Here is a 26,936-nt window from a genome sequence, read left to right on the forward strand (position 1 = left end):
CAGAAGTCTAATGTTCATTTTAAGAGTTCATGTGGTCAGAGGGACCTGGATTAATTCTTACTCTGGTTGAAAAAAAATTATAAATGTGGGCTGTACCCTTTTGGACAGCTGGAGAATTACCTAATTCACCTCTCCGTTGTCTAAAATAAAAAATCTCGGCCATAGTTGACTCGCTCAGCAGCCACTCTCGCAGCCAGACAATGGTAACGGCTGGGGGGGGGGAGGGGAGGAAGGGAATGCATTGGAATGTAAGGGAGGTTTGGGAGGGAAATTTGAAATGAAAATGTGCAGACTGGAAGCCTGAGATGGATTCAGTGGTGGGATTCAACCAGTTCGCACCACTTCGGCCAAACCAGTTGTTAAATTGCAGGCTGGCCACTCCCCTCCCACCCATTCCAGAAGTCCCCACGTGCCCCATTTTGGCTCCCAGGTAAGTGCAGGGAGGCCTACTAGGCCCTGCGCCCCCTGTGGCCCGTTTTTGCTCCCAGGAGGCTGCAGGGAGGTCTACTAGGCCCAAAACAGGGCATGGGGTGTGCAGTGGGGCCCCCTCATGGCCCATTTTTGCTCCTAGGGGGATGGAGGAGGCCAAGTGCTGCCTATCACATCCCCTGGCCATGCCCACCCAGCAGGTCATTAGGACAGAGAACCGGTTGTTAAATTATTTGAATCCCACCACTGGATGTATCCAACACCCCAAGGTCATTGGTTGAGAACATCAGAGGCAGACAAACCGTTCTCAAAACAACACAAGTGCAAATGCTTGGTGGAGAATGGACAATGGAAGGTCCGGGGAGAAAAGGGTAAGTTTTCCTATACTATTTGTGCGCGAAATAATTAGATCCGGCTTTTCTATTTCTCTACCCATAGGGAATCCTCAATAAAGTTATACTCTTGGTACAAAAAAATGTCCCAGGAGTTTTTTTTGCTCTCTACGCCAGTGGGACGGTTGACAATCTCTTTGCATTAAACTTGTCAAGAATAAGGTACATCTCTCCGACATCTTGTTTTTTGTGGGCACTCTGTTTCATATTTTACAATCTTAAATTCATGTTGGTATATTCCGAAGCATGAATTCTGTAATTCTCTTTGATCCAACCCTCCTGACCTTCTGTAAAACCTTAAAGTTTTCTGTAAGACCTTAAAGACTTCCGTAAGAGCTTAAAAGACCTGGTACTGTCAGCTTGCTTGGAGCTCCAATGGGGAAGCATCCCACTGGAGGTGGTTGATAGATTAAGATTAACTGATCCCACCTCCTCCATACCCCACCCTTCCTCCTCCCTCCCTCCCTATCATTTAGCTAGGGCTGTGTGTTGTATTTTGCATTTTTGTAATATTTTATTTATACAGTTTTATCTTTTTAATAATGCAAGCCACCTGGAATTACTCTATGGTAAGATGGGTGGCCAATAAATTTAACAAAGAAATAAATCACACAATCTTTTTTTTTCCTTTGATCGGGAAGGGAAAAAAAGAGAAGAAAATGAAAGGATTGGCAACCTATTAGGCACAAGTAATTGGGAAGGTCTACCCATGATCAATGTAAAATCAGAAATATAAAACTTAAAAAATAATTCTCATTGCCCCTGTGAATGCAACAATACACAGTATATCTTGAAAACAAATTTCACTTTCAACTGTTTTCTCTGATCGCTCTCGCAGTAACTCAACCTAGACTATGCCATTTATTCTTTCAAACACCAGGCACCAGGGTTCATCAAGCGGAAATGATTTGCCTTAGTCTACTCAGTGTCCGTAAACGCAGGATGGATATGGAAGTGAACCCTAATCCGCTATTATTCCTCACCGGGCAGGAATTCGACTGACCTACTTTCACACAAGCAGGCAGTGTCCCTTGCAAATCTGCGCTGAAAAGCATGGATTGCGTCATCCAGAAGAAATCTGTTTTCCAACTCAAAAGCCTAATCCAAGACCTGAATGCATCCCATTCATTTGAATCCATAAACAAACACGTTCCAATTTAAGACTCTTTCAGTTTTGGAAACTAAAACCAAGAGCTTGCAATATAACAAAGAACGAAGAATGAAGAAATGGATGTTTAGAGAAAAGGGCGCTGATTTAACTTTTTAGCCTCTTTTGGACTTTTTGTGGGGAACTGAATAAAAATGACGACATATGGATTTGATGACTAGCAATACTCAGAGACTGTTTAAAAATGGATATTAATGTGTCATTTTAGACAGTGTGGTGGCCTAGAGGTGCCGATGCTCGCCTCACACTTAGGAGGCTGAGTGTTCAAACCGAGGCAGAGACAGATGTTTCTCTATTAGGACACAAAGAGAAAATGTCTGCTGTCAACTCCACGTAGACGTCAGGAAGGGCATCCAGCCAGTAAATGCTCAACTCCATTCAGTCGCCCGGATTCTACCCCCAAGACAAGGGATCACAGGGTCATAAAAGGAAAAATATATATGTAATTTTAGAATAAGAGTTGAATTTAAGTTTCATTTCCATCTGCTGCAAAAGGAGTCAGAAGTCATTCTTTTTTTTGTGTATCTTTCTTTCTACATTTTTTAAAATTTTTTACTGCACCTCTATTTCCTATTTTTCTCTCTATCCTCTTTACGGTTTCCTTTCTTGATAATTCTTTTGTTATTTTTACTTTGACAAATTTAATAAAGCTATTGAAAAAATAACTTAAACGGATGCTTGTAAAACCCAAGGTTACGTACCGATTCAGATCCACCTATATGTCAATGTACCCCAAAAGAAAGCTACAGTCATTGATCTGAAATATTTCTGCCCTCTTGGAAACAGACACAAAGGAGAAGGAGATCGCAGGTTGCTTAGAGTCAGAAGGCAAATCTTCTAAGCTTATTAACTAGCCAGGATTTCTCTAGATCAGCCTTCTGCAACTTTGTATGTACATAATGTTGCAGGTCTATTTAGACAGACCAGGTTCACATATGCTATGCCAGGGGTGTCAAACTCAAAGCCCCCAGGCCGGATCTCGCTGGTGGGTTGCTTAGATCTAACCCGTGGGATTGCCATGGAAATAGCTAAGGACCGGCCCACTGGCCTCGGCCAGCGAAAACTGAGCTCAAGAGGGCTGCGCACAGCCCTCCCGGCAGAGGTGGGTTTCAGCAGGTTCTGACCAGTTCCGGAGAATTGGTAGCGGAAATTTTGAGTAGTTCGGAGAACCGGTAGTAAAAATTCTGACTGGCCCCGCCCCCATCTATTCTCTACCTCCCGAGTCCCAGCTGATCGGGAGGAAATGGGGATTCTGCAGTAACCTTCCCCTGGATTGGGGAGGGAATGGAGATTTTACAGTACCTTCCCCTGGAGTGGGGTGGGAATGGAGATTTTATAGTATCCTTCCCCTGCCACTCCCAAGCCACACCCTCCAAGCTATGCCCACAGAATCTGTAGTAAAAAATTTTGAAACCCACCACTGCCTCCCGGGCCCCATTTTCAGCCACGATGGCCTCCGCCAGCCTTTTGCCAGCGAAAATGTTCCAGGCTCCATTTTTGGCCACAATGGCCTCCTGCTGCCCTCTGCCAGTGAAAACGGAGCCCGGCAGGGCCATATGTGGCCCACCCGGGCTCCGTTTTCACTGGCAGAGGGTGGCAGGAGGATTCCCCCCCCAGCTCCACCCTGGCCACCACAGGTGCCCCCGACACAAGTGACGTCGAGATGGCCATGCCCACCCCAGCCTCGCCCATCCTGAGATCAAACACAACCCTGATGCGGCCCTCAATAAAACCGAGTTTGACACCCCTGTGCTATGCTGCATTGACGTTTGTTTGGCATTGGGCCAGTATATTGGGTTTACCCAATAAAGTTCATAAATCATGGTTTATGGCCAAGCACAACACTGTGGCTTTAATTAATGAAATACAGGGTAAAACATGACTTGACACAATATGTAGACTCAGCCAACTAACACTTATTCAATAAACATTAGTTAAGCAAGTCTCTGTGGGCTGACTTTTGGGAAAATGCCAAGTAATAATCTCTGTCAAGTAATCCAGATTCAATAACCTGAATATTCAACCAAGCTATGCCTATCTTTTCTCAATATCTAGTTCCTCCCTAGAAAAACTCCAGGTGGATTTTAAGGGTCTTAAAACTACATTTTGAACTGATCTTCACAGCAACCTTATAAAATGGGTTAGGCAGAGAGAAATAGACAGAATGCAAGTAGTCCTTGACTTACAACCACAATTGAGCCCCACATTTCTGTTGCTAAGTGAGATATTAAGTGAGCTTTGCCCCCTTTTACGACTTTGCTTGCCATAGTTGTTGAGTGAATCATTGCAGTTGTTAAGTTAGTAACATGGTTGTTAAGTGAATCTGGCTTCCCCATTGATTCTGATTGTCAGAAGGTCGCGAAAGGGGATCCGATGACACACACACACACCCCGGACACTGCAACCGTCATAAATATGAGTCACTTGCCAATCATCTGAATTTTGACCACATGACCATGGGGATGCTACAAAAGTCGTAAGTGTGAAAATGGTCATAAGTCACTTTTTTCAGCGCTGTTGTAACTTTGAACGGTCATTAAACCAACTGTTGTAAGTCAAGGACTACCTGTGCATAGGTGCCAAAATGTACCCAGTGAGTATCTCAACTTTAGCTCAGACTTTCTCATTTTACGACTTCTAAATATATTGGATTTTGACAGCCATAATCTCCAGGTGAAGATTATACCTAGGCTTTCCCAAACCACAAAGCAGATTCCTTGTCCCGACAAAAAAACTTTTTATTTAATTTACGGTGAATTCCGCTCCAGCAAAGTCTTTCTTCTCCCACAGTCTTTCAAGATAGTTCACAATTACTGACCTTTATCAGGCTTGGAGAGGGGCCAGGCCGATATCTTTCAGACTCCACAATACTTGGCAAGAATGCAGGAATGAACTAATTGTCTCCTGAAAACTCCACTCCCCTTTCGCTCCTCTTTCATTCTCTATGGGAGGGGCCCTTCATCGTCCACCTATGGCCTTACTCCCAAATCGACCCTTGTTCTTTAGCTGTTCCCTTCATCTGGCAACTCTGCGCATGCACGCACTGGGAACAGGCTCCAGCTGTTCGTCTGCCTCACTGATGTCTGACTCTGAAGGCAGCTGATAGTTGGCATACGGCCCTGGGCCCATCTCTGCCTCCGATGCAGAGCCCTCATCAGAGCCTTCCCCAGACTCCAGGACTGGCCCACGTTCCTTCCCAACCTCCTCACTGTCCAAATCTGTTGCCAGTTCCGCTGGCCACTGGCGGGCCACAACAAGGAGAGAGTTGAACCTGTCAAACTGTGGGACCTTTCTCTTATTCCAGAAACTTTTTTGAGGGGGGTTGGGTCTGGATAATCAGTTCTGTTTTGCATAGCTGTGGAGGGCAGAGGGAACGAAGAGCAGCCATCAAGGCAACTATGAGATAAGAGGGATTTGAGCCCTAGCCAAGAAAGTAACCTGAGGAAACATCTCCGACAAGCCCCTCCTTAGTTCAACACAAAGATAAAGAAGAACCACATTTAGTCTTGCAAGATTCAGGGATCCATGTAGATCAAAGCCAATCAGAAAATGTTCCTCAAACAAATATTGCTAGCTTTCCCAAACAATTACACCATGTTTAATACGGAGACAGATCACTAGTTAATCTTTTGCCCCTTACTGATTGCTTTTTTTTTCTGGGATTTGGTGTAGATTTCCCAACACTGCTTGATGGTGACAGAAACCAAACATATAACTCCTTGAATGCAACATATAATATCGCTACTATGCTTTGCCCCAATGGTGTTTTTTCAAAGTTCTGAAGAAGCTTCTTGGATGAGAAGCGAAATGCCTTCGAGGAAAAACAAAGGAAGTCCAGTTGCCTTTTCAAAAAGCACCGTTGGGACAACTGTGACATGCATGACAGCGAAACTCCATAGATATTTACTATGCTTTTGTGCACGCTTGCTAATCTCTGTTTGGCCAGAAAGGGGAATCTGTGTTACCCCCGGAACCATAACTACGTTTAGGCTTAGCAAGTTATTTGTAAACAAATGAATATGTAGGAGGGAATCTGCCCAAAATATGAAACTCACAGTTGCAGGAGAATATCTGCAGAGGATGCTTGTCATACAAGTCAAGATAATGGCCAGGGATCATATGAATAAAGTCTTACCATCACAAAAAAAAAAAGAAGAAGAAGAAGAAAGGGGGGGGAGGCAAAATTTTGGTTGCAGACATCATTTTGACTTTTTTTTTTTTAACCTCAATTTGGACACTCCTGTCCTGTTTGATGAACTTTGGTATTATTTGCGAGCTTGGGGATTTCCTTTTGAATTAAACAGAAAAAATAGGAGCGTTTGATCACTCTGATATTGTTCTGAATTCCATGCTTTTAAGGATAATTCAAATAAAATGGAATGAGAGCCAAAGAACAGCTGTGTGAATGATCAGGGAAATAGCCCCTCTCCAACTCTATGATATGGAAAACGAAAGTCCAGTTGCCTTTTGAAAAAGCACCTTTGGGATAACTATGACCTGGGTGACGGTGAATCTCCACAGACATACGTATTATGTATTTGTATTAAAATTGAAGGGTAGATAAATCTGGAAAACTATACCACAAACAATGCGTTCATTTCAATTCCTCAGAAGTTCTCTCTGTTAAAGGTAAAGGTTCCCCTCACACATGCGTGCTAATCGTTCCCAAATCTAGGGGGCAGTGCTTACCTCCATTTCAAAGCTGAAGAGCCAGCGCTGTCAGAAGACGTCTCCGTGGTCATGTGGCCGGCATGACTAAACGCCACAAAGGCGCACGGAACGCTGTTACCTTCCCACCAAAGGTGGTCCCTATTTTTCTACTTTGCATTTTTAACGTGCTTTTGAACTGCTAGGTTGGCAGAAGCTAGGACAAGTAACGGGACCTCACCCCGTTACGCGGCACTAGGGATTCAAACCGCTGAACTGCCGACCTTTCGATCGACAAGCTCAGTGTCTTAGCCACTGAGCCACCGCATCCCTCGTTCCTCTCTGTTATCCCTTGGTTAAAAGAAAGGCAAGTTGAAATGTAGAGAAACAACACCTAAAATACAGGACTTCGACATTCTGATAGGTTGAATACACACACAAACACACAAAGTATCGAGTGAATTAAGACACACAACTCTGGATCAAAGTCAAGGCTTAAAACAAACTGGCAGGCCTTGTGCTCAACCCTAGGTGTCATTTCAATATAAACAGTTGACACCGAGCAGGATTGGAATTCTGAGTAATCTTTGAAGACCAAGCCTATAATTTCTTGGAAGCAATACCCACACAAACAACTGTAGTACTGACATGCTGTTACATGACAGATCTGCATCTGTCAGATGTCTCCAGCGGTGAAGACAGTATTTTCCAGGGGTTAAAAGAGAAAGACCCAAGATAAACCCTAAATCTTCACATAAGTCTTACCTGCTCACACCTTTATTGGCAACTCCCACTTCCGGATGATGTGCTTGGAGAGACCTTGAGCTCTATGGCATGGTTCTGGCCAGGATGTTGGGATTAAGAAGGACTTCTCCTAGCTCCGCCCCTTTCCTTTGAACCACCAGCAACACCTATGGGTGGAGACAAGGAATTCCTGCCGTCATTGATCAACGCAAGACTTGACAAGCAACAGGCACCGATGGCTACAGAGGTTTCGTAAATCGTGGTTTCAGATGAGGTGGAGGTGAGGTGGGCTAAGTAGAAGGCTGAGCAGCCACCCCAGCCTCCGTATTTTCCTCAGTGGGTATCTCTACCACAGAGGAACATCGAAGTGAGAGATTCTTGAGACTGCCCTCAAAAGTACCCAGAGTCAGTTACGGATCCATGAAAGACTCAGTGGAGAGAAGCATACAAAGAGAAGTCCAGTCCAAGCATGGGATTCAGTCCTGTCAGACTGGTCTGGGCGAACCGGTAGTTCTGACGATCAGCTGGCCACGCCCACTCGCCCCTCCCTACCCTGCCCTATATTTCCTTCTTTCTCACTCAGCTGATTCACGCGGCACAGCTGATTTCCGTGCCTCTGCTGTTCTACTTACTAAGGGTCGGCCTTAGAAGGTAAGCAGCTGAGCTTCAAATTGCTATAGTTTGAACTCTGCACCCAACTTCCCCAGCTAAAATATGTGGCAGTTTAGAAGCAAAAAGAAAATTGTTTTCCAAAACTGACACGTGTTAGGCACGCGTGCTCGCAAAGAACGTGCTCACCGAACTGGTTTTTAAACCTGTAGCGTCCCACCACTGGTCCAATGAATCCAGAACCAAGCTGAAATAGTGCCACCAAATCTTAGGTCAGTGTTGGCTAACCGTTTTGCCATTGCGTGCCAGGAGGAGGGGGAGCACGGGGGGTCGCATGCGCATGCGCCCACACCCATAATTCTATGTGCCCCACCCGTGCATGCGTGGACGACCCCCCCGCTCCCCCTGCTCCTGGCATGCGATGGCCCGGTGGGCCTGTTTTTTTCTCTCCCCAGGCTCCAGAGCCTTTCTAGGAAAACGGCCCATTTGCCAACTTCCGGTGGGACTGGAAGGCCTGTTTTTTGCTATCCCCAGGCTCCAGAGCCTTTCTAGGAACCTGGGGACGGAGAAAATGGCCTTCCCCACCCCACCGGAGGCCCTCTGGAGGCCAAAAACAGCCCGTTTGCCAACTTCTGGTCCCCACTGGAGCCTGGGGAGAGCAAAAATAGGGCCTTCTGGTCCCACCAGAAGTTGGCAAATGGGCCATTTTTGGCCTCCAGAGGGCTTCCGAGGGGGTGGGGAAGGCCGTTTTCTCCCTCTCCAGACTCCTAGAAAGGCTCTGGAGCCTGGGGAGAGCAAAAAACGGGCCTTCCCCACCATCCCCCAAGGCCCTCCAAAGACAGGAAACAGCCTGTTTCCTTACTTCTGGTGGGCCCAGAAGGCCCAAAAATCAGGTGGCTGAGCTCGCATGCCCACTGATATGGCTATGTGTGCCACCTGTGGCACGCGTGTCATAGGTTCGCCATCACGGTCCTAGGTCTTGCAGACAGGCCAGGAAGATACCATAGTTGGTGGTACTGAAAACCACCAAGAGTTGTAAAAGGACCAAGATATAAAAGGACTTTCTCCAATCAAGTCTCAACGAGGGTCATCCAAGAACATTCCAATTCCATACAGGTAGTCCTTGACTCCCAACAGTTTGTTTAGCGACCATTCAAACTTACAACAGCACTGGAAAAAGTGACTCAGGACCGTTTTTCACACTAATGGCCGTTGCAGCATCCCCACGCTCACGTGACCAAAATTCCAATGCTTGGCAACTGACTCAGATTTATGACCATTGCAGTGTCCTGAGTCATGTGAGCCCCTTTTGAGACCTTCTGACAAGCAATGTCGATGGGGAAGCCAGATGACCATGTTACTAGCTTAACAACTACAGTGATTCACTTAACAACTCTGGCAAGAAAGGTTGTCAAATGGGGGGAAACTGACTTAACAACGATCTCGCTTAGTAACAGAAATGTTAGGCTCAATTGTAGTTGTAAGTCAAGAATTACCCTGTAGCTAGATCTCAACCCCGGTTGAAAAGGGTCCACCTGCCAGTCCGCTTCTTCTAACGGTAGGCCAAACAATCAAGTTCCTATTACAGACCCAGCAACCTTGACTAAAGGAGAGCTGGAGACTGGATGAAAATTATTTACCGTGTTTTTCAGTATAAGACGCATCTTTTTCCCTCCTAAAAGAGGCTGAAAATTTGAGTGCGTCTTATACTCTGAATGTAGTTTTTTCGAAGCTTTTTTTCAGCCCTAACGAGGCGCTAGCGAGTGAAGTGATCTCTGTGCTAAGCTTTTTTTCAGTGAAGTGATCTTCCTGCTTTGCCTGCTCCCTCCGACTCTCAGCTGTGAAGCTTTTTTTCATCCCTAACGAGGCACTAGCGAGTGAAGCGATCTCCGTGCTTTGCCTGCTTTTCTCATTGCTTCTCTCTCCAAAGATCAGCTGTGCTTTAGAAGCTGTTCTTTATCCCCAAGCAGGGGATAAAACCAGCAAACTAATGTGCTGAAGCTGACCAGACTAAGGACGATAGCCAGATGAATACCTGGTAGGCAGATTTCCCCCCCCCCCTATTTTCCTCCCCAAAAACTAAGCTGCGTCTTATACTCTGGTGCGTCGTATACCCTGAAAAATATGGTATCTCTTCCGCATCCAGGAAGGGCTTCCGAAAGAGAAGAAGCCATTGCCACTACCTTGCCTACAATTTCCAAAATCCAGAAAAAAAATATCCCCTTCAACTACCCAGAGGAATCAGATGACACACGGAGGCATCCCACAGGAGACAAAGGTCATCCTAGAGGTCACTCCACCCTCTGTCTCAGAAGTCACGAGCCAAAATGAATCCCAGGTAACTTGGCAAGATGGCGTCCTTCCACCACCCAGGTGGAATCAAGACTGAAATGGAACTGAGAAACTGGCTAAATTTTACATTGTCTAGTTCAGGGGTATCAAACTCAAGGCTTATTATTTATTTATTTATTTATTTATTTATTTATTTATTTATTTATTTATTTATTATTAATTGATTGATTGATTGATTGATTGATTGATTGGTTCGATTTATATGCCGCCCTTCTCCGGAGACTCAGGGCGGCTTACAATGTGTTAAGCAATAGCCTTCATACTTTTGTATATACCTGCATAGTAGGGCTTTCCCCCCCCCCCCAAGTGGTGTTCTTTTTTATACAAAGTCAGCTTATTGCCCCCACAAACCGGGTCCTCATTTTACCTATCTCGGAAGGATGGAAGGCTGAGTCAACCTTGAGTCAACCTCTGAGTCAACACTTCGTCTGAATTTATCAGAGGAAACCCTTATTCTCCAAATATTCCCAAATCTTTTGCTATGGATTCTGTGGTCTGGGGCTCAGACATACTTGCAAAACCTCTGGAGAGGTCCAGGTTATTTATTCCTGCCATATGTTACCTGTAACATATTGAATATGTTGAATAAGCCTAAGGAAATGGGCTGGAATCATATTTCTCATTTCTGGAAGCCTATTTTGTCCCAAAAGCATGCAAAAGTGTTTAAAAATAAATGCAAGAAAATCACATTTTTATTCACAAAAAGACCTGGAGGGATTTTTTTCCCCAACTCATTGGGAAATCAGTACTATTATGAGATTATAGAGGGGGTTTTAGGTGCGGTAAAGAAAAAAAAGCTTACCTAAGTTAAATGATAGATTTAGGCATACCAAACTGGATTAAAACAATTTGCAGTCCTGTGTTATACCTTAAAGTTCAGAGAACATACCGTTCCCTGTTCACCTAAGGTGAAGAACAAAACTCCAAGGTGAATATGCAAAGAAGAACTAGTTCCTATGAGCCAGCAGTGTGCAGCAGCAGCCAAAAAAGTTAACACAATCCTGGGTTGGACAAACAGAGGCATAGAATCAAGATCACCTAAAGTATTAGTACCGCTTTATAAAGCCCTTAATAAGACCACACCTGGAATACTGCAACCAATTTTGGTCACCACACTATAAAAAAGATGTTGAGACTTTGGAAAACGTTCAGTGAAGAGCAACTAACATGATCAAAGCCCTGGAGGGTAAAACATATGAAGAACGGCTGCAGGATTTGGGTTTGGCTAGTCGAGAGAAAAGAAGAGTTAGGGGTGACACGATAGCAGTCTTCCAATATTTGAGAGGCTGCCACAAAGAAGAGAGGGTCAAATTATTCTCCAAAGCACCTAAGGGCAGGACGAAGAACAATGGTTGGAAACTAATCAAAGAGAGAAGCAATCTGGAATTAAGGAGAAACAGAGAGGACAATTAACCAGTGGAACAGCTTGCCTTCAGAAATCGTGGGCGCTCCATCGTTGGAGTTTTTAAGAAGAGACTGGACAGTCACTTGTCTGAAATGGTATAGGTTCTCCTGCTATTCTATTCTATTCTGTTCTGTTCTGTTCTGTTCTGTTCTATTCTATTCTATTCTATTCTATTCTATTCTATTCTATTCTATTCTATTCTATTCTATTCTATTCTATTCTATTCTATTCTATTCTATTCTATTCTATTCTATTCCATTCCATTCCATTCCATTCCATCCCATCCCATCCCATCCCATCCCATCCCATCCCATCCCATCCCATCCCATCCCCCCCATCCCATCCCCCTCTGTGGTAGCAAATGACAAAGCAGAGCTGGGTGCCCCCCCAAAAAGGAATAATGCGGCTTTGGAGAATGATGATATTTTTGCTACAAGAAACTAGGCCCGCCAAGGATTTTATGTAAAAGCTTTTATTGACCCATATTCTTTAAAATGGGCAGTTGGATCTCATAAAGCTTCCATCTGAAAGAAGAGAAATGTTATTAAAAGCATAAAGATCTAGAGTGAAGGACATCCGTTGATGATCGTAGGCGTGACGGTGTAATTTCCTGGGCAACAGTATGGAGGTGTATTTCATCATTATCTTCACCACTATCTCGTGGTACACCATTTATCTTCTTTGGGAATGTGTTCTTCCCCAAACAGACCGGCCTTTCCTATGAACGTGACAACCAACCCATGTGGGGAATATCATTACGGACTTGTAATTATGAGCATTCTGTCCACCAGCCGAGAAATATTATCAGCAAGAAAGAAACACAACCCAAAAGATAATCTGAAGGACAGTGAGGTTGGCCCATTTCCACACATCCAACTATAACAGTAACAAAGGCAGGAGTTACAGGTAAGTCCTCTACTTACAAGCATTTGTTTAGCAACTGTCCAAAGTTACAACAGCACTGAAAAAAACAATTCACGCTTAGCACTGTTGCAACATCCCCAGGCTCACACGTGATCAAAATTTGAGAGCTTGGTATCCAACATGCATTTATGATGGTTGCAGCATCCTGGCAGATCATACGTCATCATTTGCAACCTTCCCAGTCAGTTTTTGATAACAGCAATAGCATTTATTTTATTTATTTTATTTTATTTTGTATCAAATTTATATACCGCCCTTCTCCCTAAGGACTCAGGGCAGTGTACAGCCAAAGTAAAAACATAAACTACAAACATTAAAATATAATTAAAAAGATATATAAATATTTGGCCCCATAATTAAAAGCAATGACAAAACAATTAAAAACATTTTAAAAAGTGTTAGGCCAGCCCGGCTTGCTGGAAAAAGAAAGTTTTAAGGGCACGGCGGAAGGCACCGAAGTCTTGGATTCTCCTTATCTCTGGGGGCAGCTGGTTCCAGAGGGTAGGTGCCACAGAGAAGGCCCTCCCCCTGGGGGTCACCAGCCTACATTGTTTGGCTGATGGCACCCTGAGGAGGCCCTCTCTGTGAGAGCGCACAGGTCGATGGGAGGCCGTTGGTAATTTAGCGGTATATTTAGACTTATATACCGCTTCATAGTGCTTTTACAGCCCTCTCTAAGCGGTTTACATATTGCCACCCAACAATCTTGGTCCTCATTTTACCGACCGAACTGCCGAACTGCAGTCAGCAGAAGTAGCCTGCAGTATTCTATTCTAACCACTGTGCCACCGCGGCTCTTAAGCAAAGTCAGTGGGGAAATCTGGATCCATTTTTTTATTATTATTATTATTATTATTATTATTATTATTATTATTATTATTATTATTATTATTATTATTATTATTTAGCGTATGATGAGAGCATCATAAAGGAGAGAAGTAAACATATGCAATAGTGGTGAATATCCATAGCTTGGGTGTAGGATGAAGGTAAAGGTTCATTCTCCGAGCTTGTGGGTTGGCTTCCGAACGCTCGTGAGTTCATCGAAGCCGGGCACTCCGCAAGCAATTCCATCAACAGACACGTTGACCTACAACCAGCCTACCAACCCTTCAAAATCCAAATCAACCACACAGCCAACCACAGAGATGGCACTGACCCTCAACTAACCCAGACAATTTCCCATCCACACATCGGAGGTTCAACTCCCAATGTCCCTGACCTAATGTAATCGTCTTATCACAAGACCCATCACAAGACTCACTGATGACTCACAGCTGACCCATCACAAGACCCTCACTTGACACACCCAGACCTGAAGCCAGTGGTGGGTTCCTCCCAGTTCGGCCCGGTTCTGCCGAGCCAGTAGCGGTGACGGTATGACATCACCGAACCGGTTCTCTTTGTTCAGGAGCTGGGCCACCCACCCACCCACCCCCGCGTTATTCTTACCTTTTATTTGGCCCTGCCCCCAATCTATTCACTGCCTCCCGAGTCCCAGCTGATCAGCTAGAAGGAAAAAAACTGTTTAAACTCTTGCTGCGGGGCTTCAAAGGGCCGCCCTACTGCTGATCAGTGTTAAAAGGCAGTGTGGTGGTAGAGCAGTGCACTCGAAAAACAAATGGGTAGACCAGTGCCTCTAAAAACAAATGGGTAGACAGATGCCTCAAAAAACAAATAGGTAGATCAGGACGCTCCAAGAACAAATGGGTAGACTGGTACAGCTCTGCAAGCAGTTAAAAGCCTGGTAGACCAGTACCTCTGCTAAATCCTAAAGAATAGTCACATGACCATCTAACCACGCCCACAAAATAAGCCACGCCCACAGAACTGGTAGTAAAAAAATTTAGAACCCACCCCTGCCTGAAGCCCTTATAAACAGAAGAATCACTGACATCCCCTAAACTCCGCTGAAGATGGAAATGGAAATGCCTGGAAATGAAACATTTGGAAACCAAGCCACAAGTTCAGAGAACGAACCTTCACCCTCAAGTAAACATATATACACAGTCTACATAAATATGACTAAAACTTTTATAGGGGGTATTGCAATGTCCTCATAACTGGATAATTTAACAACTGTGCAGTTCACTTAAGCTCATAAAATCAGCTTTTTTTACTCACTTAACAACTGCCCTGCTTTGCAATACAAATTCGGATCCCAGTTGTCCTGTCGTAGGTCAAGGACTTCCTGCTATCCTTTCAGTAAAGGCTGGATGATGCTATGAGAGGTTGCAAGTCACTAAAAGTGAAAACAACCACCATCTCTTTGTCAAAACAAAGCTGGTGAGGAAAAACTCCGTGTAGGAATTTAAAAGACCAAACAGCCATTTCCTCTCCAGAGAGAGAGGGAGGCAGGGATTGGTATAAAGGAGAAAAAAAAACTAGATGACTTATTTCTTCTCGAGTTCATCCATGGAAAACAAGGACTGGAGATAACAGGTTTTGTACAACTCAGTACCCTGAGAATTCATGCTTGCTCAATTTGGGGGTAATTTTGCATCTGCTCCAATTCTTTGTTACTCCATTAGCTTAGATTACTCATTCTTCAGAGACCGAGTACGAGCTTCAGTATTATCATTTGGTAGACACTTACATACAATCATCAGGAAGGACCTATTTTTCTTACCCACAACAACAAACTTGATAGGCTGTTCTGATGGGCCCAAATCCACCTGGGAACTTTCCATGAATTGGCAAGGATTATTAGAGCACTATTCCTCAACCTTGAGAACTTTAAGATGTGTGGACCATAAGTCCCAGAATTCCCCATGCCTGGTGGAGAATTCTGGGAGTTGAAGTCCACATACCTTAGAAACACTGAATTAGAATCTGGGTCTCCCCATTCTACCATCTTGGCTGAGTTTGTAGATCTCAATTCCATCTGATTTCTGGCATTTAAACTATTCCCTCAACTCCTTAGTTTTCTGCCTTTGTTAGGATCCAATATTGAATTTTAGGTGGGTTGACAAAATCAGAAATGAGGAGGTGAGAAAGCAAACCATTAAAAAATGAAAGTTAGAATATTTTGGACATGTGATGCGACACTCAGAAAACTATGGCCTACTTCACTTAATCCTCCAGGGAAAGATTGAAAGCAAACGAGGTCCAGGCAGAAGAACATCATGGCCAGGGGTGGGTTCTACTTACCTTTACTACTGGTTTGCAACGGGGCTGCGTGCGCACTCTTCTGCGCATGCGCAGAAGCTTCCGTGCATGCGGAAAAGCGTTCTGATGACATCACGGTCGGTGGGTGGAGCCTCCCGCCGGTTTTACTACCAGTTCTATAGAACCGATGCGAACCGGGAACAACCCACCACTGATCATGGCTCCAAAATCTAAGGGACTGGTTTGGACAAAACTCAGTAGCGCTTTTTCATGCGGCTGTTGATAAAAAATAGGATCGCCAACATGATTGACAACGTCCGATGACGGATATGGCACAACAAGAAGATCATGCACTGAAGGACATTTTGACCTGGAAGTCCTGGTTAACCCTTAACCACAGATGTGGTTAAAACTGATGTATAGAGCAGTAAACAAAACAATGTATTGATCTCTATCAATTCCACATCACGCAGGTCACTTTTTGTTTCTCCATCCTTGAACTTCAATCTTTCTTCTCTAATTTTTACATTGGTCCACTGAATGATGGCGCTAATAATTTCTTTAGAAAATAATAATTTCCAAATCTCTAGGGGAGTAGGTGAATTTCCAAGATTTCCAGCTGCTGGCCGTAGTCCAGATAATTGCACAAGAATATTTTAACGGGGTGAGGTCCCGTTACTTGTCCCAGCTTCTGCCAACCTAGTAGTTCAAAAGCACATAAAAAATGCAAGTAGAAAAATAGGGACCACCTTTGGTGGGAAGGTAACAGCGTTCCGTGCGCCTTTGTGGCGTTTAGTCATGCCGGCCACATGACTATGGAGATGTCTTCGGACAGCGCTGGCTCTTCGGCTTTGAAACAGAGGTGAGCACCGCCCCCTAGAGTCAGGAACGACTAGCACATATGTGCGAGGGGAACCTTTACCTTTACCTTTATTTTGACTAGCGGTTCTGGATCTATTGCTTCCAAAAGGTGCAGAAGACCATTTGAATTTGTACTTGCCATATAAATTATTGCATGACGTAGATTGTACCTGGTCATCAATTTCATTGGGAGCTTCATCATCGTTGATATCAGAATCGGCGGTAGCGGCAGTTTCCTCATCGTCCATTACAAAAGTTTCGTCACAATCCAATTCCACTTCACTCAGATTGCTTTATACTTCTTCATACCATTTTAGAACAGTTTCTTCGAAGTTTGGATCATCAAATCACACTCTTTTTGGTGGAAAACTTGGCCTCAACATTATATTTAAAAAAAAACATGTTAACAAAGATAGCCTGGATAGCTCAGCAGACTAATGCATTGTAATTTAACACCAGCTGTCTGCAATTACTGTAAGTTCAAATCTCACCAGGCTCAAGGTTGACTCAGCCTTCCATCCTTTCTAAGGTAGGTAAATTGAGGACCCAGTTTGTGGGGGCAATAAGCTGACTTTGTATAAATATTCAAAAGTATGAAGGCTATTGCTTAACGCATTGTAAGCCACCCTGAGTCTCCGGAGAAGGGCAGCATATAAATCAAATTAAATATATATAAATTCCAGCAGCTGGAAATCTTGGAAATTCACCTATTCCCCTAGAGATTTGGAAATTATTATTTTCTAAAGAAATTATTAGCGCCATCATTCAGTGGACCAATGTAAAAATTAGAGAAGAAAGATTGAAGTTCAAGGATGGAGAAACAAAAAGTGACCTGCGTGATGTGGAATTGATAGAGATCAATACATTGTTTTGTTTACTGCTCTATACATCAGTTTTAACCACATCTGTGGTTAAGGGTTAACCAGGACTTCCAGGTCAAAATGTCCTTCAGTGCATGATCTTCTTGTTGTGCCATATCCGTCATCGGACGTTGTCAATCATGTTGGCGATCCTATTTTTTATCAACAGCCGCATGAAAAAGCGCTACTGAGTTTTGTCCAAACCAGTCCCTTAGATTTTGGAGCCATGATCAGTGGTGGGTTGTTCCCGGTTCGCATCGGTTCTATAGAACTGGTAGTAAAACCGGCGGGAGGCTCCACCCACCGACCGTGATGTCATCAGAACGCTTTTCCGCATGCACGGAAGCTTCTGCGCATGCGCAGAAGAGTGCGCACGCAGCCCCGTTGCAAACCAGTAGTAAAGGTAAGTAGAACCCACCCCTGGCCATGATGTTCTTCTGCCTGGACCTCGTTTGCTTTCAATCTTTCCCTGGAGGATTAAGTGAAGTAGGCCATAGTTTTCTGGGTGTCGCATCACATGTCCAAAATATTCTAACTTTCATTTTTTAATGGTTTGCTTTCTCACCTCCTCATTTCTGATTTTGTCAACCCACCTAAAATTCAATATTGGATCCTAACAAAGGCAGAAAACTAAGGAGTTGAGGGAATAGTTTAAATGCCAGAAATCAGATGGAATTGAGATCTACAAACTCAGCCAAGATGGTAGAATGGGGAGACCCAGATTCTAATTCAGTGTTTCTAAGGTATGTGGACTTCAACTCCCAGAATTCTCCACCAGGCATGGGGAATTCTGGGACTTATGGTCCACACATCTTAAAGTTCTCAAGGTTGAGGAATAGTGCTCTAATAATCCTTGCCAATTCATGGAAAGTTCCCAGGTGGATTTGGGCCCATCAGAACAGCCTATCAAGTTTGTTGTTGTGGGTAAGAAAAATAGGTCCTTCCTGATGATTGTATGTAAGTGTCTACCAAATGATAATACTGAAGCTCGTACTCGGTCTCTGAAGAATGAGTAATCTAAGCTAATGGAGTAACAAAGAATTGGAGCAGATGCAAAATTACCCCCAAATTGAGCAAGCATGAATTCTCAGGGTACTGAGTTGTACAAAACCTGTTATCTCCAGTCCTTGTTTTCCATGGATGAACTCGAGAAGAAATAAGTCATCTAGTTTTTTTTTCTCCTTTATACCAATCCCTGCCTCCCTCTCTATATATATTGTATATATCTGCAGTCAAAATGACCGAAACTCAAATTCAAATGCCACTACAGAAAACACCGAATAACTGACACGAATGCGATGCTGCCTATATTCTTATTGGTGGGAAAACAAAAGCTATTCGCAACCGGAATGGTCCATTTCTAAAAATAGGGGTGTTCCGAACATTTTGGAAAATTGTTGTGGTCACTATGACCGCGGGTCTTTGTCTATGGGTTAAAATGGAGCCTCAAACATTTATTCCCGAGAAAGGAAAGAATCTGTCTACCCCATCTAGGTTCCAGGTGAGGTTACATCTCCCCACTGAAGAAAAGGTGAGGTTGGCATAACTTCCTGCCAGAGTAAAACTCCCTTGCCTTGGGAAATTCCTAGATAACTTCAGGTCCCAGGTATGGGGACTACGTAGCTGGAGATCCACGGAAGGAGACTAACTTTATAGGATGACCTATAAAGCCCTACATGGTTTAGGCCCAGGATATCTGTCGGACCATCTGCAACCAGCAACAGCTCCCCATCGTCCGGTGCGTTCTCACAGGGAGGGCCTACTCAGGGTGCCGTCGGCTAGACAATGTCGGCTGGCGACCCCCAGAGTTAGAGCTTTCTCTGTGGGCGCACCCACCCTTTGGAATCAACTCCCCCGGGGGCTCCGGTTGGCCCCTGACCTTCGCACTTTCCGCCGCGAACTAAAAACATGCTTATTTAAATTGCCCAGCCTGGACTGATGGGGTTTTGATTTTTAATGTATTTTAATATGCGTTTGGTATGTATTTTGACATGTTTCTGCGCATGCTCAAGATGGCGGCTTCCTGCTGAGCCGCTACCACCGAGGGGGTGCTGTTTGGACCACGGGGGGTCTTTGGGGGCCAGACGAAACAACTATGGCCCCTACCAGGCTAGCGGAGGCTATTGTCAACCTTTTGAGAGCTTTTTAGCTCTCCGGAGCGCTTCCTGGCCAGAGGGAGTCGGGTGTTGCGGAGGAGGCGTTTGGGGGCGTTGTCGGCCCGGATGGCTGCGGCGGCGGCCTTTGCGATCAGCTGGCAGTCGCCTGAGCAGCGGCGGAGACGGCGGCAGCGCAGCGCTCTCGGCGGACCCCTCGTCGGAGCCTCGTCGGAGTCCTGGGTGCCCAGGAGGTGTTGGCGGGGCTTGGGGAAGACGAGGAGGATGGCGGAGAGGCTGGCAGCTGTTGTGGCGCCAGCCAGGGAGGAGGCTGTGATGGCGGCTGCGGGCTGGCGGTGGAGGCGGCGGCGGCAGCCTGAAGGCTGCGAGGGAGATGGCAGGAACTAATTCCGGCGTGATCATCTTAGACTGACCTGGGCGGCTGTGAGGTGTGTGGCCGTTTGTGACCAGCTCACTGACGCCCAGAGGCCCCACAGTGAACTGGTGGAGGCTAAACCGGGTGAGCGTTGTGACCGGGAAAGACCTGGGGGGCGATGTGGAGGACCGGAAGAGGACTATGGGGATGTTTCCCCCCTAAACGCTCTGTATTGCTCCCCCCCCTTTTCTGCCGGATTTCGCCCGTATGATGGTCCCACGCTATCCAGGCCATTTTCAGTCTCAGCTGGATACCACCATCATTTTCCATCTACTTTCCATTGGATCATCTCCTGATATGCCCACTGCACTAACTCTGTAAACCGACTTATACTTCTGGGCCTATGGATTGGCATTGCTCTTTCTGTCCTCCCTAACCGAAAGGAGAAGTTTACCTTAGGTATGAGTATTGAGGGAGTCAGCCTCGGCTATTATTTCCATCGTTTCTGGACTATTCTTGGACTCCTCCCACTACCATGAAGGCAGTGGCGTTTTCCAATGTATACTACCTAAGACTTATATACTTTTCCGTTGGACTCTTAAATCATCATGATTGATCCCCTGGTTATAAGCCATAACTACTCCCAGTAACAAATGTATTCGGTGTCGGAACTCCTCGCCCTGCGAGATTCTCCCCACTCGCAGGTTTGGCCCTCCACATTATCGAGGGCCTATCTCGATGACGGACTTTGGAGTCCAGAGAGATGGCATGGAGCAAGGAAGAATTTGTGGGGTTTTTTAGGGAAATTTTTTAAGATTTTAAGGGGTTCTGGGAGGGGGGTTTGTAATGATCTTTCTAGAGAAATTGGGAAGAAGACTCTGGGGGATGGGGGGGGAAATCCACCAGGGTCAGAGCCGAGCCCGGCACAGGGTAACGATTTGGGAGGTGTTGGTCGAGGGACTGGGAAAGGGATGGGGGACGATACCTATGAGGTTTGTACCATCAGCACGGTAGATGGGAGGGGCAGATATGGCGGGAGCAGGGGACCATATCATGTGCTGGGGGCTCGCACTCGCTGTTTGAGAGCAATTGCTTGCCCCGGTCCCCATGGCTCCTCTTGGAGACTAGGTGGCTTAGATACTCAGGATCTGGGCCTTCGGCTGATGTTATGCAATGCCAGGTCCGTGGTTAATAAGGCCCCCCTCATTCACGATCTTATACAGGAGGGAGGAGCGGACCTGGCGGGTATTACGGAGACCTGGTTGGGCCCGGAGGGTGGCGTCCCTCTGGTTGAAATGTGCCCACCAGGCTTCAGAGCATTCCATCAGCCGAGGGCCCAGGGGAGGGGCGGGGGGGTGGCGGTTATTATTAACGAGGATCTGGATCCGAGGGAGACCACTGTGCCTCAGATAGCCGGATGTGAGTCCCTCCTTGTGAGGTGGGGCCGTGGGGTTCAGATGGGCTTGTTGCTTACGTACCTGGCTCCCTGCCGCGTGGCAACAGCCCTTCCTGAGCTACTCGACGTGATAGCCACGGTGGCAGTAGATACACCCAGGCTTTTAGTCATGGGTGATTTCAACTTGCCATCTGTCGGTGAAACGTCTGAGGTGGCTCGGGAGTTCATGGCTTCCATGACGGCCATGGACCTGACCCAGTTAGTTCATGGCCCTACTCACAGGGGAGGTCACACTCTGGATCTGATTTTTGTCTCTGGCCAGTGGTTGAGTGGTCTTGTTATAGGGGATATAGACATGGAACCCTTGTCATGGACTGACCACTCACTCCTTCGCCTAGATCTTCGAACCGCGACCCCTCGCCGCAGGGAGGCGGATCCAATTAGATGGATCCGCCCCAGGCGCCTGATGGATCCTGATAGGTTCCAGACGGAGCTTGGGCCATTTCCTGAGGATCTAGCACATGACTCGGCCGAGGACCTGGTAGCCGCCTGGGATCGGGCGGCTGGTGGGGCCTTGGACCGAGTTGTGCCTTTGCGGCCTCTGACCCGATGCCGATCCCGGGTGGCTCCTTGGTTTACTGAGGAGCTGAGGGAAATGAAGCGCCGGAAAAGACGCCTGGAGAGCGGTTGGAGGGCCAGTCTCGCTGAATCTGATCGAACACTGGTAAGGTCGCATATTAAGACCTACCTAGTGGCGATAAAGACGGCAAAGTCTAACTACTTTTCCGCCTCTATTGCGTCATCAGGGAATCGTCCGGCCGCCCTGTTTAGGGTGACCCGCGCCCTGCTCCATCTGGGAGTGCGGGAGGATCCCTTAGAAGGCAGGGCGGAGGATTTCGGACAATACCTGTATGACAAAATCGCTCAGATCCGGGGGGATTTGGACTCTGACTGGGTAGATCAGGGCAGGGTGACGAGGAACAGTCTTGAGAATGTTATCTGGGAGGAGTTTGATGCTGTGACTCCCGATGATGTGGACAGGATTTTGGGGAGACTTAGTGCGGCCACATGTTTACTGGACCCGTGTCCCTCCTGGTTGGTACTGGCTTCCCGGGAGGTTACACGAGGCTGGCTCCAGGGCGTTATTAATGCTTCCTTGAGTGAGGGTCACTTCCCCGCTGCCCTGAAAGAGGCGGTGGTGAGGCCTCTCCTCAAGAAGCCGTCCCTGGACCCAGCAATATTGGCTAACTATCGTCCTGTCTCCAACCTTCGCTTCATTGCGAAGGTTGTTGAGAGTGTGGTCGCGCAACAGTTTCCACAATTCCTGGAGGAAACATCCTATCTGGATCCGTTCCAGTCAGGTTTCAGGTCTGGGCACAGCACGGAAACGGCATTGGTCGCGCTGGTTGATGATCTCTGGAGGGCTCGGGACAGGGGTTATTCCTCTGTTCTGGTCCTATTAGATCTCTCAGCGGCTTTTGATACCATCGACCATGGTATCATGCTGCACCGGCTGGAAGAGTTGGGGGTGGGAGGCACCGTGTTACGGTGGTTCTCCTCCTTTCTCTCCGACCGGTCGCAGTTTGTGTTGGCAGGGGGGCAGAGGTCGACCTCGAGGCCTCTCATTTGTGGAGTGCCGCAGGGATCGGTCCTCTCGCCCCTTCTGTTCAACATTTATGTGAAGCCGCTGGGCGAGATCATCCGTGGCTTTGGGGTGAGATATCACCAGTACGCTGATGACACCCAGCTGTACATCTCCACCCCAGGCCACCCCAACGATGCCCTTGAAGTGATGTCCCAGTGCCTGGAGGCTGTGCGGATCTGGATGGGGAGGAACAGGCTCAGGCTCAACCCTTCCAAGACTGAGTGGCTGTGGCTCCCGGCATCCCGATATAGTCAGTTGACTCCATCACTGACTATTGGGGGCGAGTCTTTGGCCCCCACTGAAAGGGCTCGCAATCTGGGAGTCCTCCTGGATAGGCAGCTGTCTTTGGAGGAACATCTGACGGCTGTTACCAGGGGGACCTTTTATCAGGTTCGCCTGATTCGCCAGTTGCGGCCCTTTCTTGATCGGGATTCCCTGTGCACAGTCACTCATGCCCTCGTCACCTCTCGCCTTGACTACTGTAACGCTCTCTACATGGGGCTCCCCTTGAAGAGCACCCGGAGGCTCCAGCTGGTCCAGAATGCAGCAGCGCGGGTAGTGATGGGAGCAACATGGCGCTCCCATGTAACACCACTCCTGCGCGAGCTGCACTGGCTCCCGGTGGTCTTCCGGGTGCGCTTCAAGGTGTTGGTTATCACCTTTAAAGCGCTCCATGGCATAGGGCCTAGCTATCTCCGAGACCGCCTACTGCTACCGATGACCTCCCATCGACCCGTGCGCTCCCACAGAGAGGGCCTCCTCAGGGTGCCATCAGCCAAACAATGCAGGCTGGTGGCCCCCAGGGGGAGGGCTTTCTCTGTGGGGGCTCCCACCCTCTGGAATCAGTTGCCCCCGGAGATAAGAAGAATCCAGGACCTCAATGCCTTCCGTCGTTCCCTGAAAACCTATCTTTTCCAGCAAGCCGGGTTGGCTTAAGAAGAAATTTTAAAACTTTTAAATCCTTTTAATTAGTCTGTGATTTTTAATTTTTTGGGCCAAATTTTATATATATTTTTAAATGTTTTAATATTTGTATCCTATGTTTTTTATCTTGGCTGTACACCGCCCTGAGTCCTCAGGGAGAAGGGCGGTATATAAATTCGAAATTAAATTAAATTAAATTAAATTACTTGGATTGAGATTGTATGTCTTGATTGTTGTGAGCCGCCCTGAGTCCTATGGAGATAGGGCGGCATATAAATCTAATTAAAATAAATAAATAAACAGGTTAGTATGATGTGTCAGTAACAAGCCCTCCTCTTCCTCCTCCTCCTCCTTAATACAGGTAGTCCTCGACCTACGACCCAAAATTTTGATGGCTTGATAAGACAGCTGTTAAGTGAGTTTTAAATAAAAATAAATAAATAATTTTATTTCTATACCGCCCTTCTCCCGAAGGACTCAGGGCGGTGTACAGCCTATTTAAAAACACAAAAAACACGACAACAATTTAAAATTTAAAATCATTAAATAATTAGGCTCCAATTAAAATCCCAGAAATTTAAAATACCCCAATTTAAAACGTTATGTTAATAGCCCTGCCTGGCGGAACAACAGGGTCTTCAGAGCACAGCGAAACACCCGGAGGTCGGAAATCTTTCGTATTTCGGGGGGCAGTTCATTCCACAGGGCTGGGGCTCCCACAGAGAAGGCCCTCCCCCTGGGTGTCGCCAGCCGACATAACTTGGCTGATGGCACCCGGAGGAGACCCTCTCTGTGGGAGCGGACTGGTCGGTGGGAGGCTATTGGTGGCAGAAGTCGGTCTCGAAGGTACCCGGGTCCTATGCCATGGAGCGCTTTAAAGGTGGTAACCAACACCTTGAATCACACCCGGAAGACCACTGGGAGCCAGTGCAGCTCGCGCAGGAAGGGTGTCACGTGGGCGCAACGGGTTGCACCCATAACCACCTGCGCGGCCGCATTCTGGACCAGTTGGAGCCTCCGAGTGCTCTTCAAGGGGAGCCCCATGTAGAGAGCATTACAATAGTCCAACCGGGAGGTGACAAGGGCGTGAGTGACCGTGCGCAAGGCGTCCCGATCCAGAAAGGGCTGCAACTGGCGAATCAGGCGAACCTGATAAAAGCCCCCCCTGGCCACGGCCGTCATGTGCTCTTCTAAAGACAGCCGTGCGTCCAGGAGGACACCCAGATTGCGAGCCCTCTCTGTGGGGGGCAAGGATTCACCCCCAATAGTCAGCGATGGCACCTGCTGACTATATATTTTGCTCCATTTTACGACCTTTCTTGCCACAGTTGTTAAGTGAATCGCTGCAGTTAAGTCAGTAACATGGTCGCTTAATGACTCTGGCTTTCCCATTGACTTTGCTCATCAGAAGGTCACAAAAGATGATCACATGAAATCTATTTAAGTTCCCAACCGGTTTGGAAGCGTGTGCGCGCGTCACATGCGTGCTTGGACCCTTTGCACATGCGCAAACCCTTCTGCGCATGCGCAGAGAGTAAAAAACAGGTTACTTCCTGATTAAAATCAGGAAATAACAACAACCAGGCAGGTGGGCGGAGCCTCGCGCTGCCATCACTACAGGTTCTCCAAACCACCGGCCGCCATTGCTCCCGGTTCTGCCGAACTGGTCCAAACCGGGAGCATTTCACCTCTGACATGACCCCGGGGAGCACTCCAGCCGTCATGAATACATACCAGTTGCCCAGTGTCTGACTTTTGATCATGTGACCATGAAAATGGGCGTAAGTGTGAAAAACAGTCACAAGTCATTTTTTTTCAGCGCCGTTGTAACTTCAAACGGTCCTAAACGAATGGTTGTAATTCGAACACTACCTACACAGATGTGATGCAATGACCATCATGGAAGAACTGTGGTTAGAAATAACAAAGGTTTCAGTGGAGAGTTGTATCAGAGGCAGTGTGGTGTAGTGGTTAAGGCGACACCAAACTGGGTGAGTTTTTAAAAAAAAAAAAAAAACTCACCCAGTTTGGTTTCGCCTTAACCACTACCTCAAAACAGGAAAGTTGGTTGGGTGACTGTTGTTTTCTCTCTGCCCAAGATCATCATCATTATTTATTGATTGATTGATTGGTTGGTTGGTTGGTTGGTTCAATTTATATGCTGCCCTTCTCCGGAGACTCAGGGCGGCTTACAATGCGTTAAGCAATAGCCTTCATACTTTTGTATATACCTGCTTAGTAGGGCTTTTTGCCCTCCCCTAAGCGGTGTTCTTTTTTATACAAAGTCAGCTTATTTCCCACACAATCCGGGTCTTCATTTTACCTACCTCGGAAGGATGGAAGGCTGAGTCAACCTTGAGCCTGGTGAGAATTGAACTCACAGTAATTGCAGGCAGCTGGCAGCTAAGTGCTACTTTAACAGTGCTTTAGTCCGCTGCTCCACCAAGGAAAACACAATGGGGACAGGACAGCCACTTGTCTTGAATGGTATTGGGCGGTGTTGGCGAACCTTTTCAGTACCAAGTACCGAGACGGGAGCAAGTGTGCGTGCGTGGGGCAACACCGGAAACTGGAAGAGCAGTTTCCCAGCGCGCATGCACAGGAGTGCTAGAAACCGGAAGAACAGCTCCCTGGCGTGCACACACACAAGCGCTGGAAAGCAGAAGAGTTCCGGTGTGCGCATACGCGCTAGTCACCTGCTCTTCCGGTTTCTAGTGCGCATGTGAGTACGAAGACCATGCACGCCAGGGAGCTGTTCTTCCAGTTTCTGGCACTCCCATGCGCACGAAGACCAGCTGGTTGGTGAACATGTGCACACCGGAACCCGGAAAAGCCACGGGCGACGGCCAGTGTGCCCAGAGAGAGATGGCTGTGCGTGCCACTTCGGGCATGAGTGACATAAGTTCGCCATCACGGGTATAGGGTCTCCTGCTCGAGCAGAGGATTGGACTAGAAGAACTTCAGGATCCCGTCCAACAACTGTTATTCTGAATTCCGTATTAT

At 46.7% G+C, this 26,936-nt stretch overlaps 1 protein-coding gene across 4 annotated transcripts in view; it reads right to left on the reverse strand.

Moving 5' to 3' along the window:
* Positions 1 to 26,936, reverse strand: part of PPT2 (palmitoyl-protein thioesterase 2) — an 82,919-nt gene that overhangs the window by 25,865 nt on the left and 30,118 nt on the right. For 3 of the 4 annotated variants that reach the window (XM_034421460.3, XM_034421459.3, XM_034421462.3), the window contains exon 2: positions 7,402 to 7,547. The exons of the other annotated variant lie outside the window; for it this stretch is intronic. The gene's annotated coding sequence lies outside the window, so the exon portion shown is untranslated. The remainder of the gene's footprint in view (positions 1 to 7,401; positions 7,548 to 26,936) is intronic. 4 annotated transcript variants of the gene reach the window in all.

The sequence above is a fragment of the Pantherophis guttatus genome, chromosome 2 (assembly GCF_059756535.1).
Source record: "Pantherophis guttatus breed Tessera chromosome 2, ASM5975653v1, whole genome shotgun sequence".
Lineage (NCBI taxonomy): Eukaryota > Metazoa > Chordata > Lepidosauria > Squamata > Colubridae > Pantherophis > Pantherophis guttatus.